General features: G+C 39.3%; 1 protein-coding gene across 3 annotated transcripts in view; it reads left to right on the top strand.

Moving 5' to 3' along the window:
• The window catches only part of GAB2 (GRB2 associated binding protein 2), a 203,272-nt gene that overhangs the window by 79,768 nt on the left and 106,532 nt on the right, over window positions 1-16,972 (top strand). The window lies entirely within an intron of this gene.

The raw sequence follows: 16,972 nt of genomic DNA, 5'->3' as shown, positions 1-16,972 counted from the left end.
GTCTAGAATAAGCAGTTCCTGCCTTTGGTGTAGACAGTCAGTGTTGCAATCAAGCATGCTTCTTCTGTCTTCCCAGCCAGCCATCTAGTGTGTTGGCTTTCAGCCTCATGGTAGCAAGAGAAGCAAAAGCTTTCCCAGGAACCTCCAAAAGATTTCTACTTATGTCTTATTATTCAGAACTGTGACATGTGGATACCTCCAGTTACCAGGAAAGTAAACATTCTATTTGCCTAGACACTCTAATTAAGGACAAACAAGGAAAAGGGATTATGAATAGGCATTATGTTATCCAGCCAACAGTGCAGTGTCTGGCATTGAATTGAACATTGAACATTCAATGCTCTTATGATGGTGATGGTAACAGATAATTCACTTCATCCTGCTCTCCTGAAGAGTCAGGTAATATACTTAACATTTTATACTTTATGGAGTACTTTTGTAAGACATTTGATGGTGTATTGTTTTTATATGTTTAGAAGTTCCTTGCTGACTGAGCCAAAGAAAGAAGATGAACTAGGAAGGATAATGTAGTCCAGGCCTTCATACTGACCTGGCCTGGCCTCGGGTCTTTTGCTTACAAAGCTTTCTCAAACCACTCTGAGCTACAGCAGTTGTTCATGCCTCTAAACTCCTAATATTACTTCTGACTTAATGCTGTATTTGTGCTGCTTTATATTTTTAAAATGTACATGGCTTCTTAGCTAAGTTTGCAACTCCTTAATTACAGGATCTACACAGAATGTGTCTTACGGAATATAGAGAGGAACTCATTTGTGATTCATTTATTGACAAAACATTTTCTACTTCTCACCATCAGCTGCACTTGAGATAGGGTAGGGATGGGGAGTTACTAGAATGATGCTTTCTTCTTCTATGAGGGAAGACTTTTATTTTCTTTGCCTAATACTCTACCATTCTTTCTCCAACTTCCACCTTCTTTCTCTTTTCCCTGCCTGTAAGAGAACGGTGTGGGTTGTCAGGGGAGAAAACATATCATTCCATTCTTTTATTACTTTCTAGCCCCTCCTTAACTAAGTCTTGTCTGTGACATCACTGTGGGGAATTCTGCCTTACTTCCTAATAGGGCAAAAACTTCTGACCCCTCCCTGCCATTTCTGAGACTACAGCAGAAAGGAAACCCCCACAAAGTAGCTTCTGGTGCCTTTTGCGTATTGCCTTTTGCCCTGTCCTTATTTCTTTTTGGACATTTGATTTAAGAGGCAAATAGTACTAGATGAGGAAATCAAACCCACTAACTGAAATCTACACTGAGAAGCAAATGATTATCTGATCTTTTGCTGAGACCAAATGCTAAGAATGTGTTGAGATCTTGGAACCCAAAGGTATTAGATGAACATTGAGCAAGAAGCATTTAATCGCAAGGCTAGTTGCCCAGTCCAAGGTTCTTTGAACGTTGTTCCCTGCTAGTGCTAGTACTATAGTCTTCAGAAGTCCATAGTCAAAGGTAGGTAGATGCTGGAGTACTCACAGTCAGATTTCTGAGCAGTTGAATACAATGGCTTTTCTTCTCTTTACTATGATATTTTAGAAATAGAAATGACTAGATGCTAACATATTTTAGTTCAATATATATCACTTCTTGTCATTAATTCAATTCTTTTGTTTATTTTGTTTCTAATTGCACAGATAACAAGAATTTCCTAACATTTTTGTCATACCCTTTGGCCACTTAATGTTCCCATGCTATTTATTCCTGTTCATTTTTCACTGTTTGATGATGGTTATTGTTGAAATTTAGCAAATAAAATGTCAGCTGTGGCACCTGTATTTCCAGGGTCTAAAATAATGTGTAGACATCCATAGACAAAACACAAAATTCTAACTATTATCTATTTTATAAAACAAAGCACTTTACCAAGGTTTTAGAGATTTAAGGTGCCCGTTAATTATCCCTCCTCCCAGGAAGTCAAATTATCCTTGTTTGCTCATGATATGATCTCATATTTGGAAAAACCTAAAGACTTCACCAAAAAAAAAAAAAAACAACTATTACAACTGATAAATTCAATAAAGTTGCAGGATACAAAATCAGCATACAAAAATCAGTAGCGTTTCTATATGTCAACAGTGAACAATCTGGGAAATAATTCTTGTGTTTTTTTGTTTGTTTGTTTGTTTTTGTTTGTTTGTTTGTTTTGAGAGACAGTCTCGCTCTGTCGCCCGGGCTGGAGTGAGTGCAGTGGTGCGATCTTGGCTCACTGCAACCTCCACCTCCCAGGTTCAAACAATTCTTCTGCCTCAGCCTCCTCAGTAGCTGGGACTACAGGCGTGCACCACTATGCCCAGCTAATTTTTGTATTTTTAGTAGAGATAGGATTTCACCATGTTAGCCAGGCTGGTATTGAATTCCTGGCTTCCAGTGATCCACCTCCCTCCGCCTCCCAAAGTACTGGGATTGCAGGTGTGAGCCACCATGCCCGACCCGGAAAATAATTTTTTAAAAAGTAATCCCATTTATAGTAGCCACAAATAAAATTAAATGCCTAGGAATTAATTTAACTAAAAAAGTGAAAGATCTCTGTAATGAAAACTATAAGACACTGATGAAAAAAACTAAAGAGGGCACCAGAAAATGGAAAGATATTCCATGCTCATGGATTGGAAGAATTAATATTGTTAAAATGTCCATACTACCCAAATCTATAGATTCAATGCATTCCCTGTCAAAATACCAATGACATTCTTCACAGAAATAGAACAATTCTAAAATTTATATGGAATCACAAAAGACCCAGAATAACCAAAGCTATCCCAAGCAAAAAGAACAAAACTTGAGGAATCACATTACCCACTTCAAATTATACTACAGAGCTATAGTAACCAAAACAGCATGGTACTGGCATAAAAACAGACACATAGACCAATGGAATAGAATAGAGAACCCAGAAACAAATTGACATACCTACAGTGAACTCATTTTCAACAAAGCTGCCAAGAACACACACTGGAGGAAAGACAGTTTCTTCAATAAGTGTTGCTGGGAAAACTGGATATCCGTATGCAGAAGAATGAAACTAGATCCCTATCTTTCACCATATACAAAAATCAAATCAAAATGAATTAAAGACTTAAATCTAAAACCTGTAACTATGAAGCTCCTACAAGAACTGATTGGGGAAAATCTCCAGGACATTGGTCTAGAAAAAAATGGCAAGTGATAACTCCACAAGCACAGACAACCAAAGCAAAAATGGACAAATGGGATCACATCAAGTTAACAAGCTTCTGAACAGCAAAGGAGACAATCCTTAAAATGAAGAGACAACCCACAAATGGGAGAAAACATTTGCAGACTGCCCATCTGACAAGGGATTAATAACCAGAAAATATAAGGAGTTCAAACAACTCTATAGGGAAAAATCTAATCTGATTTTTAAATGGGCCAAAGATTTGAATAGACATTTTTTGAAGGAAGACATACAAATGGCAGACAGACATATGAAAAGGTACTCAACATCATCGATCATCAGAGATATATAATCAAAACTACAATGGGATATGTCACCCCAATTAAAATGGCTTTTATCCAAAAGACAGGCAATAGCGAATGCTGGCGAGGATGTAGAGAAAAGGAAACCATCTTACACTATTGGTGGGAACATGAATTAGTACAACCACTAGGGAGAACAGTTTGGAGGCTCCTCAAAAAATAGAGCTACCATGTCATCCAGCAATCCCATGGCTGAGTATTTACCCCAAAGAAAGGAATCAGTATTTTACACAGAGATACCTGCACTCCCATGTTTGTTGCAGCACTGTTCACAATAGCCAAGGCTTGGAAACAACCTAAGTGTCTATCAGCAGTTGAATGGGTAAAGAAAATGTGGTACTTATACACAATTACTATTCAGCCATAAAAAGAATGAGATTCTCTCATTTGCAACAACATGGATGGAACTAGAGATCATTATGTTAAGTGAAATAAGCCAGGCACAGACAGATAGACATTGCATGTTCTCACTTATTTGTGGGATCTAAAAATCAAAACAATTGCACTCATGGAGATAGACAGTAGAAGGATGGTTACCAGAGGCTGGGAAGGGGAGTGAGGGGTGGTAAGAGAGGTGGGGATGATTAATGGGCACCAAAAATAAAATAGAAAGAATGAATAATACCTACTATTTTATTGCACAACAGGGTAACTATAGTCAATAATAATTTATTTGTACATTTTGAAATAACTGAAAGAATATAATTGGATTATTTGTAACACAAAGGATAAATGCTCAAGGGGATGGGTACCTTATTCTCCATGATGTGATTATTACACATTGCATGCTTGTGTCAAAACATCTCATGTATACCTACTATGTACCCACAAAAATTAAATATAAAAAAGTTACAAAATTATAACCATCAAAAAAATTATTATTAGTCCTCCCTTCTGTTGTAGAAAATAGGAAGGAACCGAAAGGAGATGAACTTATCAGCTTTACTCATGACAGCTCAAGAGGGTCTCAGATATAGTCTGGAGATGCCAGTCTAGGAGTACTTGGTACAATGAGAGAAATATGAATCACCAAGCAATATATAGAGTAAGACAAGAGAAAACTGAGGGTGAAATCCCAGGGATCATAGACCTTAAAAGGATCCTTATGATGACTGAAAATGAGGATAGAAATGCAGGAAATTGTGGTGTCAGGTAATCTAAAGGATTTAGGAGAGGAGCCTTCAGGTGTCTCAAATGCTGCAAAGAAATCAGTGAAGATAAGAGCAGCAGTAAGTATCTATGGGATTTGACAACAAAAAGTTTTAGATCACCCATGGTGAAAAACTTACTGTTCTCCCTGCCCAGTCTCCCTAGACTAATCACACAGGACCACCTACATTTTGTTTTTCAGTCTGTCTGCACATCTGGCTCCCACTGTGTATAAAAATATGCCACTGGGCAGGGGGTGGTGGCTAACACCTGTAATCCCAGCACTTTGGGAGGCCAAGATGGAAAGATCTCTTGAGGCCGGGAGTTTGAGACTAGCCTGGGTAACATAGTGAGACCCCCCACCTCTATAAAAATTGTTTAAAAATTAGCTAGGCATGGTGGTGCATTCCTGTAGTCCTAGCTCTCGGGATGCTAAGGCAGGAAGATTGCTTAAGCTCAGGATTCGAGGCTGGAGTGAGCCATGATCGCACCACTGCACTCCAGCCTGAGTGACAGAGCGAGACTTTTCCTCTAAAAATAAAAAATAAAAAAAGTCACCAAAAGATCTTTGGACTCAAATTATTCATTATAATCCTAGAAGAAGGACTTATCAGTATGTGTATGATTGGAAGATGGTTAGTGATAAGATTTTCCTTTGTAATTGGAGCCCAGTATTTCCGGGTGAAGACTGTAAAGCACTGTATCAAGAGTATACTGATGGTACCACATGTCCCAGGCAGGCTCTGAAACAAAGCCCAGCATTATCCTCCTCCTCCTGTCATTTGAAGGACCATCTTTCCCATTAAATTATAAGAGATTCTTGATCTGCTATAGGGGATACACCAGTGTTGGGGCTCAATAAATATTTGGCAAAATTAGGCTCTGCAGGTATAAGACAAGGCAAAGGGGAAGGTTCTTAAAACAAAAACAAAACAAAACAAAAACTATATCTTCAAATTTCTGCTCAGACCCTAGGGCATGAGGGAACTCCATGTGCCTGCTTCTTCCTCTAAGCACCTAGAAAGGTTCTTTCTCAAAGTCAATAAACAACACTTCTTAATAGTTACTTTTCGGTCTCCTAAATGTTACTTTTTAGTTTCCCTACTGTTCAAGCCAGAGCTATGATTTGTCATTACTCACATATGCCTTCAAGTGCAGATAAATTTCCTGCATCCCATTGCTACCTCTTGCTGCATCCCATTAGACTCTTACTTAAGTTGTGAGGTTTATTTTTTTGATAACCAAAATTCACTTAAACATAGGATGTCATTTGTACTACTGATCCGTTTCTCTCATCATTTGAGTCAGGATATGTGTGTAGGACACTGGGGCTTTTACCTTCTTTTTGTGCTATCATAGCTTATATGAATAGAAAGCTCAGACACAGTGAGGACTTGATCAATATTGAAAGGAAATTTAAATCATACCAGGTACCCTATAAGCTTCTCCCCCAGGCAAATAAAGCCAGTGTTAAGTTGATCTCCCTAGGTTGGTGGGCAGGGAAAGTCCCAAGCCTGGTGGCTTCCTCAGTCACTTCTTTACAAACCAGGGGCCTCACCACTGGTTTCCAATAGCCTGTGTATTTTTAGTCCTGCTTTTCATGTAAGTTTCCCGTTAACTGCTTGCAGGAAATCTTTTCTTGGACATAATCTGCCCATTTCCTGAAGTCTTCCTCCCGCCTTGTGTCAGTTTGGGGATTAATCAAGTCAGCAGTTTTGGAGGGGGTTTGTTCTGTTCCCCGCCACAGGCTCCCCACTTTGTGGAGTACCAGAAAGCTGCCTTTCTTGTCTTTTCCTAGAGGCAAAGGGAGGAGGGGCAAGCCCTTGGTGTGTGTCTGCTTCTTGGGTTGCCCAACACAAATGTCCTTTTGTGTGTGGAGGGGGCATGTGTGTGTTTTTTCCCCTTCCCAATGGACACTTTCATTTACGAGGTCCGGATGGTGTCCTCTGGGCTATAAACAATGGCATAGGAGATAAAGAGCTGCCTTAGTGACCAGGCTGTGGTGGCAGCCACTGGTTTTCCATCTGTGTCTCTGTTTTCCAATCCCCTTGGTCTATTGTGAGTTTGGTCTGATCTGAGCCAGCCTGGGACCTCTGTAATCCCTTTCTAGGCCCAGAGCAGCGTGGGCACTATTCCTCTTATCCTGAGGACTTCAAGCTTAGAGAAAGAGGTTTTCTGTGGTAAGGATAGCAACTCCTCATGTTTGCACAATGTGTTTAAACACATTATATCTTTTGGAGAACTGAAATTCTGGATTTGTTATCCCTTAAGAATGGAGGATTCGGGGCTGGGCGCAGTGGCTCACGCCTGTAATCCCAGCACTTTGGGAGGCCAAGGCAGGCGGATCAGGAGGTCAGAAGATCGAGACCCTCCTGGCCAACATGGTAAAACCCCGTCTCTCCTAAAAATACAAAAAATTAGCTGGGTGTGGTGGTGCATAACTGTAGTCCCAGCTACTGGGGAGGCTGAGGCAGGGGAATCGCTTGAACCTGGGAGGCAGAGATTGCAGTGAGCCGAGATTGTGCCACTGCACTCCAGCCTGGCAACAGAGCGAGACTCCATCTCAAAAAAAAAAAAAAAAAGAATGGAGAATTTGGATCAAAAGAGTTGGAGTGCTGGTCCTGCTATTTATTTATTTTATTTTTATTTATTTTTTGAGACGGTGTCTGTCTCTGTCACCCAGGCTGGAGTGCAGTGGCGCGATTTTGGCTGACTGCAACCTCCACCTCCCGGGTTCATGCAATTCTCCTGCCTCAGCCTCCCGAGTAGCTGGGATTACAGGTGCCCACCACCATGCCCTGGTAATTTTTGTATTTTTTAGAAGAGACAGGGTTTTACCATGTTGGCCAGTCTGGTCTCGAACTCCTGACCTCAAATGATCTGCCCGCCTCAGCCTCCCAAAGTGCTGGGGTTACAGCCATGAGCCATTGCACCCAGCCTGGTTCTACTATTAATAACTGTGAGACCTCAGGCAAATTCTAGAACTAATACCTTTCTACTTCATAGGGTGTTCCACAGTTCCATTAAGAAAATACGTTAAAGTACCTGCCATATGGGAAGCACCAAATGTTAACCAAAAAAGGAGGGGGTGGGAAGAGGAAATGTACAATGAGATAATATAAATGAATATGCTATGCATAAGATGCTAAGTATATAGTCACTATTTAGTTTTAGAGGTCTAAGAGTAAGCCTTTTCTCCCGATAAATCTACCCCTTCACCTGGATTCTCATTCTGACCATCACTTCCTTCTCTGTCATCTATCACTACGGGCCCTTCTTTCACATGTTGACATGACTCTCCTATCTCAAAGCAAACCACTATTTCTTGATTCCAGCCCCTAGCTCAGTGCTTGGCCCAAAGTAAGGTTCAACATTTTCTTGAATGGATACTTGTGAAAAACTCCAAAACGCAAAGCCTTGTATTTCCCTTCTTTCCTGTCCCCAGAGACCTGCTGTTTGTCACTCAAACTTCTTTATTTTTATACCCAGGGATCACTGTGAGAAATGGAAACCACTCCAGATACTTTAAACAGGAAGGAATTTAATACAAGGAATTAGATGCTTACCAAATGATAGGAAGAACTAGAGCTGCATGTTCTAGTTTAAGAACTCCATAGGTGACCTCCTAGGACACCACTGGTGATCCATTTAACCCCCACCCACACCCCATAGCTGTGGTCTCGGGTATGGGAGGTCAGACTTGAGAAGCTACTAATGAACCTACCCCATGGCACTCAGGAGGCTGGATAATACCTCAGCCGCATAAAACAATCAAACGTCTATATCCTTTTTTGCCAGTAGAAACGAGAAATAGCCAAAAGAGAAATGGAAAATGGTCTTAGCCTCATTTCCACCTTACCAGTCTTATATGAATGCAAGTAATTGGCAGACTACCTGCAAACAAATTTGGTAAAGGTGACTTTTAGTTTTCCAGATTTTCTAACTAGAAGGGGAATGGAATTGATGTTGAGTGGGCCAACCTATCGTACATACCAACCAACTTCATCTAGAAAGTATTTCAGGTAGCAATATGGCGAGATACATGCTAGATGAGAAAATCCAAACAGATCTCTCTGTTTCTAGTTATAACACCTTCCAAGTACAAAACTGCTTCCATAAAATCATGCTTTTCTGTGGGAAATCTTCACATTTCCCTGTGGCCTCTAAAATGGTCTGGTTGCCCTAGCAGCCAGCTCGCCTTGTACTTGTTGAGTACCTAGGGTATTCTCAACAAATGCTTGAGTGAGTGCCTACTATATTGTCAGTTACTATGAACACATCAAAAACACATCAAAAAAGAAAGACAAGGCCCTGCCTTCAAGGAGCTCACGATGGTCTAGTAGGGGGATACAGAGATGAAAACAGTTACAAAGTGATATTATAAATGCTAAAAGGAAGATATTATAAATGCTAAAAGGAGCACAGATGAGAGATACATAAATCGTATTGGGGGATAAAATGAGGATAAATATGAAAGGGCCATCTGTACTCATATAAAAAGTTAAGTGTAAGGGATTTTTAATTAATATAAAGAGCCTACAAGACTGGCCTTATAAACTCTCTACTCTCTTTCTCCTAGCCACGCAACCCAGACACAAAACCCCAAAAATGTTCTTTATTTTTGCTAACATTTTTAAATGAAAAATTTCAAACATAAAGCAAGATTGAAAGAATTTTACAATTAACACCTATTTATCAACCATCTAGATTCTGTCATTAATATTTTACTATGCTTGCTGTATCACTTATCTATTTGTCTATCCATTCCTTTGACCACCCATTGTGCATCTCATTTTTTATAGCATTTAAACTAAATTGCAGACATTAGCACATTTCTCCCTAAATACTTTAGCATGCATATCATTCCCTAGAGTTCCACATCTGTTGAGTATTTTTCTTTGAGGTAAAATGTACATGGAGTGAAATGTCAATCTGAAGTGTTCTTTGAGATGTGACAAAAATGTAACTAAAGCTCCTATCAGACTATATAAAACATTACCATCGTTCCAGAAAGTTTCCCCATTCCCCTTTCCAAACAATTCTCACCCCACCCCCACCCTCCAGAAGGAACAATCATTCTGATTTTTTTTCTACCATAGATTAGTTTTGCCTGTTTTAGAATCTCATAGAAACAGAATCATACAGTATGTACTCTTTTGTGTAAGGCTTCTTTCATTTGGTATAATACTTTTTGAGATCCATCCATGTTGTTGAATGTATTTATAGACCATTCCTTTTTATTGCTAAGTAATATTCCATTGCATGAATATACCACTTTGTTTATGCATTCTCCTTTGGATGGATGCCTGTGCCATTTCCAGCTTTTGGCTATTATGAGTAAATCTACTATAAGTCTGTAATGTCATTTTTAATAGACTTTTTGTCAGTTTTATTACAGAAGAACTGAGAAGATGGTACAGAGTTCCCATATACCCCACACCCAGCTTTCCTTATTATTAATGTCTTACACATAATGTCTTTTTTAAAAAGCCTTCCGCAGCTTAGTGTGTTTGATGGCTGCTTAATGGACTGCTGATTGGGAAGACTGCAAATGCAATGCTACCAGTAAATGCCCTGCAACAGGAAATTGTTTTTGTCATCCCATTGAGATTATTGACCCAGGATTTATTTTATCAAACAATGTGGACCCGAGAGTGCCTAGTGTTTGGTGTGTATATCCGTTTCTCGGAATCTTGCTCAGGGAAGGGTCCAAGGTCAGGTCCTTGTGTCTGCAGGTGAGGGTAATAGGGCTTTGTCCTCATCTGCACAAGCAAATGATCAGCCCACCACGACTTTCCCACTTTTCTACTTCTAGGCCTTCCTGTCACCCACAACAAATTCCCAACAAGTTTGTAAGATGTTTTGCCAAAGCACAGCTTATTATTATAATGACAATATTTATGCTGTACTTGCCAGTTTATAGAGGTCTTTAACATCCACTTCTTCAATTCAATCTAGTAAGGTATTATATCCATCTTCTAGAGGAAAAACTAAAATTCAAAGAAATTTAATGATTTATCCAAAGTGACACTGCTAGTTATTAAGAATTTAGGATATAAACCCAGCTGTCTTGCCCTTAAATCCTGATTTTTTAAAATGTATTATTATTTTCAAAATTTGGGGGGCTCACCATTGTTTTTCAAGGCAAAGTTCAAACCATTTAGTACATCATTTAAGTCCCACTGTGGTTGGGACTCAACCTACCTTTTCATTCTCATGTTTTCCTGGCTCCCTGTAGGCTCTAGAAACACTCAATGGTATGTTGTTTCCCAAACACTTCATGAATATTGCTACCTCTGTGCACTTTAATGATGCCTTCTCCATTATGTTCAGAATATTATTTCCTTTGTTCCATGCTTTATATCTTGGCCCCAAAATCTGTTTCTGGGAATATTGTTCATCCTTTAAGGCTCATTGCAGATATTGTTATTTTCATATGAAACATCTCTTGATTACTTTCCTCCTCCCACAACCATTCCCAGTTTGAGGTGCTTGGTTCCCTGTTCTGTTCATTGATTAGACTTTGAATGCCCAGCAGACCCCATTTCATATTAAAATGCAAAGATAATTAAAACATGATTGTTTATCATTCTTATAGGCTATTAGTGAATCAGACATGTACAGAAGTGATGATAATATGACATGAGGATTAAAATTGGCCCAGATACCGATTTATTGAGTTCCCACTGTATACCCACCACAGATGCTCAGTACATATTTGTAAAATTGTATTGAATAATAGACATGATGCATTTGCGCTAAATAGGAATGATCTTGAGTATAGACAAAGAATGGTGGCTTACCTGCTGTGGTTAAAGAGCATAAATGGGATCTTTGCTCAAATAAATCTCCATCCAATTTCTTCTTAGCCTTCATCCCATCACTCCACCACCACTTTCTGGCTTTCCTACTTCTAGGCCTTCTTCTTACCTCCAGTAAATCCTCAACAAGGTTTTAAGACTTTTTTCCCAAAGCATAGCTTATGGGGAAATTTTACCGGGTCAGAACTGTGTCTGCTTTGTATATATTTGAGAGTAGCAAACTGAGTTAGTTCTGAGATGACTGAAAAATTCTCTACATTAGAATTTCATGTATTCAACAAAAGTTACTAAGGTCCTATTCTGTACTGAGAACACAAAGATGAACAAACTGTTATCCTTGACCTCATGAAGCTCATAGCAGAATGCAGACACCACACACAAATTCATGGAAGCAACGTGACTCTTTTTTTGGAAAAAGATAGGACAGAAATAATTTGAAGTAACAATTTCTTATTCCTACAGGAAGGCCCTTCAGAGTGCTTTCATGACCAAAGTTTCAGTTATTTACTCTTCATTTAGAAAAAAAAATTGTCCAAACTTGATTCAGTAGGGTTTACTGTTATCCTATTAACCTGCGACCACTGTATGTCATTTCCTTTTATAAAGAAATCCAAATAAATGCAGAAATGAAGTCTTCTTAAAAGTTTCTCAGTGTGACCTTAAGTAATGTTTGCATTTCAGTGGTGTTTGTGTTTTATAGCCCTCCTCTGACATCAAGTTGTGATATTTTAAATGAGACACTTATGTAAAAATAAGGGTATGACACTTTTTCTATCACACAAGGTTGGAAGCATCTTTCATAAAAACTAATGAAGTTTATTTAGATATGGATATAGAATAAGCTCCAAGATATAAGTGGAATAAAGCAAAGTGAATTTAATATACTATGATGCTTTACTATATGTATTAAAAGGGGGAAGACATTATATATATTCACTCTCATATCCATAAAATATCTGTGAAATGAAACACAAGATAAGAATGATTGTCTCTACAAAGCAGAATAGGATGGCTGGAGTTAGGGTAGGGAAGACTTATAGTTTGCTATTTTATACCTCAATTCTTGAGCCATATTGTTAAAAAAAAATACAATGTTTAAAAAGAAATGAACAAAAATGGTTTGGGGGTAGCTTACTGCTGAAGGTTCATAGGAATGGACTCTGGTGAATTTTCTTTTTTATTCGTGGCATTACTAATGGCATATTTTCTAGAGAAATTACCTGTGAAGTATTATCTATATATCTTGTGATTTAACTACTGACAATGTAGTGGTTGTCAGGATGTTGCTAAGTCATGTAAGATCTTTGAAAGCCCACACTTTACGTGGGTAGTAGTTGCTGTGGTCAGGAAAAAGGCACATCAGAACACAGATAGAGTTCTTAGAAATCTAGCATCATAAACCCCCAGGGCTGAAAGAACCAGAGTTCATTCTAGTCCACCTCTCTGTATGTTCGTATGTCCTCTACAACATTCTTGCTTAGGGATCTTTGTCATTCCGGTGTTGTTTAATATTATTAATAGAGCCTCAGCAACGTGGTTTCTGTGCTGTCTGGAATGATCAGTGGACTAGGACTCAAATTACTTGGTTCCTAGTCTCAGCTCTGCCACTAATTAATTCTGTGGCTTCAGGCAAATCACTTTGCCTCTCTGGGCCTCTGTTTTTTCATGACTGAAGTTAGAGCATTGGCCTGATGGTTAAGCACATGGCATGGTCACTGTTGCTTCCCCTCCCCACCTATAATAGACATTACTTCTTAGTTTTGGCAGGTTCTTTATGGTGGATAACTACAAACAAAGTCAACACAGCCTTCCAGGCAACTAAAATCAGTAGATAGAACTTGGATGGGACTTGACAAACAAGATAAAAGTTACTTACTTCCATCTCTAAGGTTCTCAAGTAGCAGTGTGCAGGTACATATTTAATGACAAGTTCTCAGCAAAAAAATAAGATGCCCTGGTTTGCATCGTTTGCCAATTCCCATGGTGTAAATATTCACACCATGACTGATTTCAGACTACCATTGCGAAGTAAATTGGGTTGCAAAGTTCCCGAAAGTTTAACAGTCAGCTTTTATGAGCTGATAGAAGCTGTCTCTGGCCCATCACTGTCAAATTAATGACTTTAGATTAACTGGCCATAACCATAAGTGAATATGAAAATGACCATCTTCCTTTGGGAGTTTTATCCAGAGGCATAATTCTTACCTTGTACGGTCTTTTGGACTTCGGAAATACTTGGTTGTCATCAGACCTTGATGTTTTACTTCCCTGAACCTCAGCTACACTATCTGGAAAACGGGAATAAGGATTCCTACTTCAGAAGATTATAGTGAATAATGAGACACTATGTATAAAGCACTTAGCATGGCATCTAGCATATGGATTGATATTCCCCTTCCCTTAACAGTGTGGTAGATCATATCTTTATCTTTCCCAGACTCATGAAAGGCTAGCCATTGCTTTCCCTCTAGCACCTTTCTTTTTCCATTATACTCCCTTGGCATTCCATTTTCCTCTGCTTTAATTTACTTAATCTTCTGTCTGAGTGGAATGTTAAATATTTAATCTTACCTATTCTTAATGTTTTATTTATCATCTATCCAGGCACATTTGTGAGTAGAGAGCAGCCCTGTGTAAGTCTCCTGAATTATACACCATCACAGCATCATAAGTAAATAAGTGCTAATAAGTCCCCACTCTTGGGATCAAACTTAAGGATGATACCGAAGGGAGCTTGTGTTACATGAGTGCAAGAGGAGGCTGCTAAAGATCAGCCAGAATATGATATACTTGTAGAATTCTGTCTCCTCCTGTGTACTTACGGCCAATGACCTCACGGCAAGTAGAAAGAATTCCACATTTTAAGAACATGCCTCTTTAAAAAAAAAAAAATTCAGAGGGAGTCAGGCATGGTGGATCATGACTGTTATCCCAGCACTTTGGGAGGCCAAGGTGGGCAGATCACCTGAGGTCAGTAGTTTGAGACCAGCCTGGCCCACATGGCAAAACCCCGTCTCTACTAAAAATACAAAAATTAGCCAGGCATGGTGGCAGGCACCTGTAGTCTCAGCTACTCGGGAGGCTGAGGGAGGAAAATTGCTTGAACCCGGGAGGCGGAGGTTGCAGTGAGCTGAGATGGTGCCAGTGCCCTCCAGCCTGGGCAACAGAGCCAGGCTTTGTCTCAAAAAAAAAAAAAAAAAAAGAAAGAAAGAAAGATTCAGGGGGTACACATGTAGGTTTGTTCCATGCATATTTTACAAGATGCTGAGGTGTGGGCTTCTATTGATCCTGTCACCCAAATAGTGAACATAGTGCCCAACAGGTAGTTTCTCAACCTTACCCCCCTCCTCCCTCCCCCGACCTTTTTGGAGTCCTCAGTGTCTACTATTTCCGTCTTTATGTCTGTGTATACCCAATATTTAGCTCCCACTTATAAGTGAGAACATTATAAGTGTGGTGTTTGGTTTCGTTTCCTTTTTTTTTTTTTTTTTGAATTGGGGAGACGGAGCCTTGCTCTGTTGCCCAGGCTGGAGTGCAGTGGCATGATCTCGGCTGACTACAACCTCTGCCTCCTGGGTTCAAGTGATTCTCCTGCCTCAGCCTCTCAAGTAGCTGGGATTACAGGCACACGTCACCATGCCCAGGTAATTTTTTGTATTTTAGTAGAGATGGGATTTCACCATGTTGGCCAGGCTGGTCTCGAACTCCTGACCTCAGATGATCGTCCCGTCTCAGTCTCCCAAAGTGCAGGGATTACAGACCTGAGCCACCTCATCAAGACTGGTTTTCTGTTTCTACATTAATTCACTTAGAATAATGACCTCCGGCTGCATACATGGTGCTGCGAAGTATGTGATTCCATACTTTTTACAGCTGTGTAGTATTCCATGGTATATATGTACTATACATTTTAAATCCAATCCACCATTGATGGGCACCTAGGTTGATTCCATGTCTTTGCTGTTGTAAATAGTGCTGCAATAAACATATGAGTGCATATGTCTTTCTGGTAGAATAATTTATTTTCCTTTGTATATATACTCAGTAATGGGATTGCTGAGTTGAATGGTAGTTCTATTTTTAGTCTTTGCAAAATCTCCAAACTGCTTTCTACAGTGGCCGAAGTAATTTACATTCCCACCAACAGTGTATAAGGATTTCCTTTGCTCCACAGCCTCTCCAGCATCTGTTGTTGTTTTTTTTTTTTTTTTACTTTTCAGTAATAGCCATTCTGAGTGGTGTGAGATGGTCTCTCATTGTGGTTTTGAGTTGCATTTCTCTGATGATTAGTGATGTTTGTGCATTTAAAAATGTTTTTTGGCCCATTGTGTGTCATCTTTTGAGAAGTGTCTGTTCATGTCCTTTGCCCACTTTATAATGGTATTATTTGTGTTTTTTATTGAATTATTTAAGTTCTTATATAAAGATTCTCAGTATTAGTCCTTTGTCAGATGCATAGTTTACAAATATTTTCTCTCATTCTGTAGGTTGTCTCTTTACTCTCTCGATAGTTTCTTTTGCTGTGTACAAGCTCTTCAGTTTAATTAGGTCCCACTTGTCAATTTTTGTTTTTGTTGTAATTGCTTTAGAGGACTTAGTCATAAATTCCTTGCCAAGGCTGATGTCTAGAAGGGTATTTTCTAGATTTTATTCTAGGATTTTTATAGTTTGAGATCTTACTTTTTTTTTTTTTTTTTTTTTTTTGAGACAGAGTCTCCCTCTGTCACCCAGGCTTCAGTGCAGTGGCTCGGCTCACTGCAACCTCCGCCTCCTGGGTTCAAGTGATTCTCCTGCCTCGGCCTCCTGAGTAGCTGGGATTACAGGCGTGTACCACCACGCCCGGCTAATTTTTATATTTTTATTAGAGACAGGGTTTCGCCATGTTGGCCAGGCTGGTCTCAAACTCTTGACCTCAGGTGACCCGCCCACCTCGGCCTCCCAGAGTGCTGGGATTACAGATGTGGGCCACTGTGCCCAGCTGAGATCTTGCATTTAAGTCTTTAATCTATCTTGAGTTAATAATTATGTATCATGATAGGTAGGAGTCCAGTTTGATTCTTCTGCATATGTTTAGCCAGTTTTCCCAGCACTATTTATTGAAGAGTCTTATCCCCATTGTTTTTTTTTTTTTTTAACTTTGTCAAATATCAGTTTGTTGTAGGTGTGTGGCCCTATTTCTGGGTTCTCTATTCTGTTCCATTGGTCTACATGTCTGTTTTTGTAACAATACCATGCTGTGTTGGTTACAATAGCCTTTTAGTATAGTTTGAAAGTTGACTAATGTGGTGCCTCCATCTCTGAAGAACATGTCAATTTTTAAATGCAAGTAGAGTACTTTTCAAAAGTTTCCCAAAAACTGAACTTTTGTTAAATCTTACATATAATCTTCTCCCTCCTCTAGTACAATGTTTATAAAATGAGAGATACTAGAGGAAATGCAGTGTGATCTGTGCTGCATCTCTTAATTACAGGAACCATTTCTCCGCTTACT

Source organism: Pan paniscus, chromosome 9 (genome assembly GCF_029289425.2).
Source record: "Pan paniscus chromosome 9, NHGRI_mPanPan1-v2.0_pri, whole genome shotgun sequence".
NCBI lineage: Eukaryota > Metazoa > Chordata > Mammalia > Primates > Hominidae > Pan > Pan paniscus.
This window is presented reverse-complemented; position numbering and strand designations above follow the sequence as displayed.